This window comes from Carassius gibelio, chromosome A5 (genome assembly GCF_023724105.1).
Source record: "Carassius gibelio isolate Cgi1373 ecotype wild population from Czech Republic chromosome A5, carGib1.2-hapl.c, whole genome shotgun sequence".
Lineage (NCBI taxonomy): Eukaryota > Metazoa > Chordata > Actinopteri > Cypriniformes > Cyprinidae > Carassius > Carassius gibelio.
The window spans coordinates 1,671,467-1,680,391 of record NC_068375.1 but is presented as its reverse complement, the minus strand read 5'-3'; the positions used below and the strand labels follow the sequence as shown (position 1 = coordinate 1,680,391).

The 8,925-nt window shown below is 33.4% G+C and overlaps 1 long non-coding RNA gene across 1 annotated transcript in view; it reads right to left on the bottom strand.

Annotated features, from left to right (window-relative positions):
• Window positions 1-686: 686 nt before the first annotated feature.
• LOC127988478 (uncharacterized) overlaps window positions 687-8,925 on the bottom strand; it is a 103,415-nt gene continuing 95,176 nt past the window's right edge. The window contains exon 3 of the long non-coding RNA XR_008161673.1: window positions 687-724. This is a non-coding gene — a long non-coding RNA (uncharacterized LOC127988478). The remainder of the gene's footprint in view (window positions 725-8,925) is intronic.

Sequence of the window (8,925 nt, the reverse complement as noted above, 5' to 3'; positions counted from 1 at the left end):
CATATTCATAAGAAACTCAGTACACATATAGATCTCATCGTGCCGAACAACTTTCGTATTGCATGTCATAGGCTCCACCCAACAGGAAGTCAGCTATTTAGAGTTATGTAAAAAGCGCATGCTCTGGAATTTGAAATACTTGTCATAGGATTTTTTCTCGATTGCCGCCAAACTCGGTCAACATGATCTCAAGACACTGGGGATGAAAAATTGCCAGGGGATTTTTGATATCTCGAACGGTTTGCTCGTGGCGAGGCGTTGAAATTATGGCGAGAAATGAGAAACAGGAAGTGTCTAATACCATCCACATACATTTCCTGATTTTAATCAAACTTCATCAGATTATTCGTTGTATGATGTCGATCGCATATATGTGACTATTAGGAGTCAAAGTTATAGCGCCACCAACTGGCAGAAGGAAGTGTGTCATTTTCAAAATGATTTGAATTCAGCATCTTATTATTACTTGATTTGCTTCAAACTTCATCAGAATAATGTTAAAACACAGCCGATATAAATCTGCAAGGGGGATATTGATATCTAAAAAATTGTTGCCGTGGCAACATGTCAAACTAGAATACTTCTCAGGTGATTTTGAGGCAAATAACATACTTAGAATTTCACAAAACTCTGAACACACATCAGTATTTCTGATAGGAACTTAAATTGTGAATGGATTTTGGATAGCTTGAATGGTTTTGCCGTGGTGATTTTTTGAAATGACCTTACAAAGGGAATCATTATTGTATTTTTAAATTGCAGCTTCCAAACACGTCAAATAATTTTTTCATACAGATGAAAAAGTCATTCTGAGGAAATATGCATAGTTTCACGACTTTACAACACTGTATGGATAACAGAAAATTAAAAAAACTGTCAGACATCTCATCTCACTCTGTCCCTCTGTTTGAGTATATGTGCTTCAGACTTCCATTGTCTGAGAGAAATAGCGCCCCTACAGGTTCAATTCCCGGACTTTTACTTTCACTTTTAAATCGGTTAAAAATACAAACAAATACTTAGATTTAATTCACACTGACAAGCTAAACCAACATATCTGATTATTACCGGTTCAGGGCTCATGGATAAATTATTTCTGGCCAGAGATACGTGAGAAATAGGAGAGATGAATCACCGCTGTGATCACAAGCGTCTGGAGTAAAGAGCTCAGAGAAAACGAATTTATTCCTGTTTTAAAGCTTTTAAAAATAAATTATTACAGCGATATCACACAATCAACCAATTAGAACACACCAAGAGCTAAATTAAGATGTTTTTGAACTGTTTGTGTGAAAATGAAATATTTGCAGCTGCCTATCTGAAATCACCGCCTCCGATCAGCGCGTACAGTGTCCAGCTCAAAACAAACGAATTTATTCTTGTTTAAGAGCTTTTTTAAATAAAATATTACCACAAATGCACACAATAAACCCATTGTAACACAACAAGAGCTAAATGCAGGTGTTTGTGACCTGTTTAAGTGTGCAAGACTATTTGAAAGCGCGACTGGCAGAATAACATATATCTCTCGAGCTGCAGGATTCTGGCTTTCGTCGTACGAACGAACACATCACGGACAAGATTATTTCAAAACACATAATAGCTTGGCGACTATAAACGAAAACAGCCACGTGAACATAAACTGGATCTACTGGATTTGAATATTAAAGTGACAACATTTACCACTTGCTTCTGTCTTCAATTTTAATCTATATAAAAAAGGAAACTCATTCGACTTGGCTGCTTTTTTAATGTGTGCGTATTTATTTATTTATCTTTTTATACATTTTGTATAATTTCATAGTTTGTGTATTACAATTATAAAAACAAAAATAAAATTAGCCACTCACATAGAAATAGCTTAGGCCTTAACCTTTTTCTGACAGTTTTAGGGATTTTTAAAAATCCAAAAAAAACCTTATTTGTGCTGCAAATAATAATTTCAAACTCATTTGATACTGACCTATGACATCCTGTGACATTATATTTATTTTAATTTACATAATCTCATGGATGTAACAGTAAATCTGTTCAGCTCATAGATCAATACTAAGCTGTAATACAAGCAGAACTTTCACAAATGCTTATGAGTCATTTAAGGATTTGATAACACTGTAAAATAATGTCTAATTTGTTAACATTAGCAAATTCATTGATAACACTTTATAATAACTGCACTCATTATTAAATAGTCAGTTCATGCTTTATAAAGCCTTGTCCCAATATTAATAGTCAGTAGTAAGCAGTTTATAAATACAGCTATAAATAGCTTGTCCTTGGTTTATAAGCACATTTATTAAAAATGAGAGTAAGTTATCTTCCTATGAAAAATAAAAGATAAAAATAAACAAACAACAACACAGATTGATACAGAACTCAGAAATTTTATTGTGGATTTATGATAAAGCCTGCAAATGAATTCATACTCCTACTCATACTACTCCATACTCCTTTTTCAACATGATGCCAATATACTGAGATGTTAAATTGTGAATGGGTTTAGGATAGCTTAAATGGTGTTGCCATAGAGATTTATTAAAGTAACATAAAAAATACAATAGTTATTTTACTATATCTTTACAATTTTTCATTCTAAATCTTCATAATTTTTTATATAAGTAGAAGTCCTCATTTGAAGGAAGCACAGTAAGTTTCATAGCTTTATCACTTTCAAGAGCCAGCATAAAATTTAAACTATCATAACTTATAAATCAAGCTTGCAATTCTTAGTACCTATAATGGCCACCAGAGGGAGCTATAGGATTACTTTTAAATAATTATTGTAGAAACGAGTATGATTTAAATCATTTATAGAAATCTTTCAAAAAAAATGAATTGTATATATTTTACTGATAAAATGACCCTCACTTAATTAGAATAACAAGCTGAAGTATTTTGAACTGTATATTAAGAATAATTCTTAATAGGCTTTATGGACAGATACGTTTTGAGTGACTCTTGAAGGATCAGCACCACATCCTCTTTTACCACTGTTTAAAGAATTAATCTTACAGAATAGGTGTGAATGAATTTTGGATAGCTTGAATGGTTTTGCCGTGATGTTTTTTGAAATAATAGTAAAAAAGGAACCAGTAAATGTCTTTTTATTTTTTTAAAGTGCAGCTTCTAAACACTTTAAAAAAAAAAAAATGTACACATAGAAGACCAGTCATTCTGAGGCATATTTCCTCAGAATGACTGGTCTCATGACCATAGTTTCATGACTATACAACACTATATGGATGATAGAAAATAAAAAAACTATCATACATCTAATGTCACTCAGTCCCACTGACACTGTGGGTAGTGTGTGTGTGTGTGTGTGTTAAGTGAATTAGGTGTGAAACTATCAGGGTGCATTTAGTCTCCAGCGCCAACATTTTACAGAACTGCCACTTTCCTGGAGTCTCCAGAATTACTCGGTGTCGGACTCTGAGAGACTTAAGATTCCAAAAAATGATTTAATTAGAATACCATGAAGTATTGTGAAATACTATATATTAAGTCTTTATATATAGGCTTTATGCACAGATTAGAGTGACTCGTGAAGGACCAGCACCACCTCCTCTTGTTCGATGGTTTGAGGAATATATCTTCCAGAATCCAGGATTAAGATTGAGGAGCTCATTTTTATTCCACCTCCTTTCCTGAAAAGTCTGTCTTGCAGAATTGACTAAAAATTAATCTTCACATTAATTACTAATTATTTTGCAATTCTTTTTGTCAGTTCTTCTTGACCTGCTTTTTTCTTCTTCTTTTCTGACCTCATGACCCAGTCAGTATTTTTTTGTACAATGGTCAAGTCTTAACTTATCCATTTCTGTATTGCATTTGTGTTTGATATTTCTCATGGGTATTTCATAATTTTCGACCTTACAGTTTGAGTTAAAAGTCTATTTTAGCGCATTTCATCTGTAAAAGAAAACATGCCTAATAATTCTGCACACATGAATATAAGGAGTTTTTCTCTTCCAGCTTTCCTGGACTATTGTATAGCACTCATAAATGATTAAATAAAAAATAATGGTAGTTATTAAGATTTATATGGTTTGGAATTGGTAAAATGTACTTGGAAAAAAATCACAATAAAACAATGTTTTCATGTTTAAGTTTGGAATATTAACTGACATGAATGAATGCTATATAAATATTGTTCATGTTAACATAATGTTTATAAATGAAATCTTATTGTACAGTGTTACTAATATATATATTGTTCTGTGAATGTGATTTTAAAGTCTAGATGATTCGGATTAACCCTTTAACTGCCGTATCCTTTAAAACCTCACTGCCAGAGGGATATTGTGAATGCATGTGCCCGCTGGGCACAGTTTACCTGATGCCACCGGGGTGGCGATGGCATTGGTGGCTTGAGCCCGCCATCGCTGCTTGCAGCTATATTTCTTCTTATTATTATTTTTTTTATTTTTTATTAAACCTTCCGGGGTTTTTTGGAGGCCTTAACATGCTCAAAAACTCTTGAAAATTGGCACACACATTGGAATCTGCGGCCATCAGGACGCCACAGAGACTGGGACCCGGGCGTGGCACAGGGGCTCTACAGCGCCCCCTGGAACACAGTCAGAAATCTTGAACCATAGCTCACACACACTTTCATGTATTTATATGAAACTCAGTACACTTATAGATCTCATTGAGCCGAACAACTTTCGCACTCTATGTCATAGGCTCCGCCCAACAGGAAGTCAGCTATTTAGGGCTGTTTATAAAAAGCATGCTCTGGAATTTGATATACTTGTCATAGGTCTTTTACTTGATTGCCACCAAACTCGGTCAACATGATCTCAAGACATTGGGGATGGAAAATTGCGAGGGGATTTTTGATATCTCGAACGGTTTGCCCGTGGCGAGGCGTTGAAATTATGGCGAGAAATGAGAAACAGGAAATGTCTAATAACATCCACATACATTGCCTGAGTTTGATCAAACTTCATTGGTTTGTTCGTTGTATGATACCGATCGCATATATGTGACTATTAAGAGTCAACATTATAGCGCCACCAACTGGCAGCAGGAAGTGTGTCATTTTCCAAATGCTTTGAATTCAGCATCTTATTTTTACTCTATTTACTTAAAACTTCATCAGAATAATGACAAAACATGGCCGATGTAAATCTGTTGTGGGGATATTGATATCTGATATTGTGTTGCCATGGCAACGTGTCAAACTTGAATGTTCTGTTATGGTGAGTTTGAGGCAGACAACAAGCTCAGATTTACATGAAACTCAAAACACATATCAGTATTAGTGATAGCTAGACAATGGCAAAAGCTTTTAAAAGGGCGTGAAGGAGGCACTCTATAGCGCCACCTTTTGTCAAAAGTGGGGGGGTTAGTTTTAGCTACAGACACCAAACTTGGTACATAAATTGTTCTTTTCAAGACGGACAACTTTCTAATTCACAGTCATCAGCTACGACCAACAGGAAGTCGGCTATTTTGATTTGAATATTTAAATTGAGCTTTGATTTAATGCATACTCCTCACAGGAAATGTTCACTATACTCACCAAACTTTGTCTACATGTTGAAAAAACATTGAGGAACTTAAATTGCGAACGGATTTTGGTTAGCTTGAACGGTTTTGTCGTGGTGATTTTTTGAAATGACAGTAAAAAGGGAATCATTAATTGTCTTGTATTTTTAAATTGCAGCTTCCAAACACTTTAAAAAAAAAAAAAATCATACAGAGATCAAATCATTCTGAGGACATATGCATAGTTTCATGACTTTACAACACTGTATGATTAAAAGAAAATTAAAAAACTGTCAGACATCTCAACTCACTCTGTCCCTCTGTTTGAGGAATGTATGTGTGCTGACTGAGTGTGTGTGTGTGTGTGTGTGTCTGTGATTGGGGGATGGGCATGAGCTGAGTGGCAGACACAATGAGAGAGAGAAAGAGAGAGAGAGAGAGAGACTTAATCATCTCTTTAATCACCAGAAAAAAAAAAAATATTTTAAATTGTTATTTTTTGTTGCTTTTGCTAACATTGCTGTTTTCATTACAGCTTAAGAAATCTCTTAGGCCTTATCCTTTTCTGACAGTTTCAGGAATTAAAAACAAAATTCTAAAAATACTTATTTGTGCTGCAAATAATAATTTAAATCTCATTTGATACTGACCTATTCCATCCTGTGACATGACATTTATCTTAATTTACATAATCTCATGGATGTAACAGTAAAACTGTTCAGCTCACAGATGAAGACTAAGCTGTAATGCAAGCAGAACTTTCACAAATGCTTGTAAGTCATTAAAGAATTTTATAACACTGTAAAATAATGTCTAATTTGTTAACATTAGTAAATGCATTGGTAACACTTTATAATAACTGCACTCATTAGTAAATAGTCAGTTCATGCTTTATAAAGCCTTGTCCCAATATTAATAGTCAGTAGTAAGCAGCTTATAAATACAGCTATAAATAGCTTGTTCTTGGTTTATAAGCACATTTATTAAAAAGGAGAGTAAAGGGTCAGTTATCTTCCTATGAAAAATAAAAAAATAAAAATAAAAAAACAACAACACAGATTGATACAGAACTCAGAAATTTTATTGTGGATTTATGATAAACTCAGCCTGTAAATGAATCATACTCCTCCAAGAAGACACAAGTAGTTCACACCAAACTTTTTCAACATGATGCCAATATACTGAAGATGTTAAATTGTGAATGGGTTAAGGATACCTTAAATGGTGTGGCCATACCGATTTATTAAAGTAACATAAAAAAAATACAATAGTTATTTTACTATATCTTTAACATTCTTCATTCCAACTCTTCATAATTTTTTATATACGTAGAAGTCATCATTTGAAAGAAGCACAGCAAGTTTCATAGCTTTATCATTTTCAAGAGCCAGCTTAAAATTAAAACTATCATAACATATAAATCAAGCTTGCAATTGTTAGTACCAATAATGGCCACCAGATGGCGATATATGATTACTTTTAAATAATTATTGTAGAAACAAGTATGATTTAAATCATTTATAGAAATCTTTCAAAGAAAAATAATATGTATTTTACTGATAAAATGACCCTCACTTAATTAGAATAATATGCTGAAGTATTGTGAAATACTGTGTATTAAGAATAATTCTTTATAGGCTTTATGGACAGATAAGTTTGGAGTGACTCTTGAAGGATCAGCACCACATCCTCTTTTACCACTGTTTAAAGAATTTATCTTACAGAACAGGTGCGAATTAGTTTTGGATAGCTTGAATGGTTTTGTCATGGTGATTTTTTGAAATAACAGTAAAAAGGGAACCAGTAAATGTCTTTTATTTTTTTAAGTGCAGCTTCTAAACACTTCAACAAAATGTACACATAGAAGACAAGTCATTCTGAGGAAATATGCATAGTTTCATGACTATACAACACTATATGGATGATAGAAAATTAAAAAAACTACCATACATCTGATGTCACTCTGTCCCTCTGGGTAATGTCTGTGTATGTGTGTGTGTGTTTGTGTGTTAAGTGTGTGTGTGTTAAGTGTGTGTGCTGAGTTTGTGTGAATGTGTGGGAGAGGGGATGGGCTTGGTGTCAGAGAGAGAGAGAGAGAGAGAGAGAGAGAGAGGGAGGGAGACTTAATCATCTCTTTAATCACCAGCAGAAAAAAAAGCAATTTTGTGTTGTTGTTGTTTTTTCATCATTACAGCTTAAGAAATATCTTAGGCCTCAACATCAACTGTTGCTAGCCTACTCCCAAAATTAATAGTCATTAGTAAGCATTTTATAAATACAGCTATAATTAAATTGTTCATGGTTTATATGCATATTTATTTTGAGGAGATTAAAGGCTGTAATCTTCCTAAAAAAAACAAAAAAAAAAAACAAACAAACACAGAACTCAGAAACATTTATTTCAAGATTCAATAAAAGAAAACTGTACACTATATATATATATATATATATATATATATATATATATATATATATATATATATATATATACAATTGCATAAGTTTATATTTATTTTTTTTTATCAAGTGTACAGCTAATAATAATAATAATAATGCATTTTATTTAAGGCGCCTTTCAAACCACTCAAGGTCACCGTACAACAAGTAACAACAGTAACAATATTAAAACAAAAAATAACAGCAAATAACAATGTCAGTAAAAAAACACAATAATATTAGAATAGCACAACATATTGTGGAATACTATATTAAGACTTTATATATAGGCTTTATGAACAGATAGGTTTTGAGAGATTCTTGAAGTACTAGCATCACCTCCTCTTGTACGACGGTTTGAGGAATATATTTTCCAGATAGTACCGCCGCTCCCTATATGCAGAATACGCAGTCTTCGTAGGGCACCAACTCCCAGAGGGGGCACCATCCCAGTAGCTAAAAAAAAAATAAAACATGCGCCATTCTCCCATCCGCGCTCGCGACCGCTCGGACATTTGCGGCTGAATGTTCGTAATTGATGGATGGACATCTATGCCCGGGTAAAAGATATCAGCAATCCGGCACAGAGAAAAGAAAAATAAAGTAAAAAACAAAACAAAAACAGGCATAAAGTTGGCTTGACATTGGACATTCGAGAGTCTCAAATTTAGGGACCGTCTCTAAAGTTTCATGTAATATTGTTATACACTTTTCTAACGTCAGTAGCATTTGAAGAGAATGACTTACAGTCATAAAAACAACTGTAATTGTTCATCTAGGTGACAGCTATAATGCACCATTAAATTGAATGTTTGATATTTATTAAAACAAACTGTAAGTCATATGTAAATTATGCTACTTTTTCACATGGGCTCAAAAGCAAATTTGAAGCTCAATAGCATTTGAGGAGAAAGACTTGCAGTCATAAACCAATTGTAATGTGTTCATTTAGGTGTCAGCTACGATGCACAACTTATACATTTTTTATATATA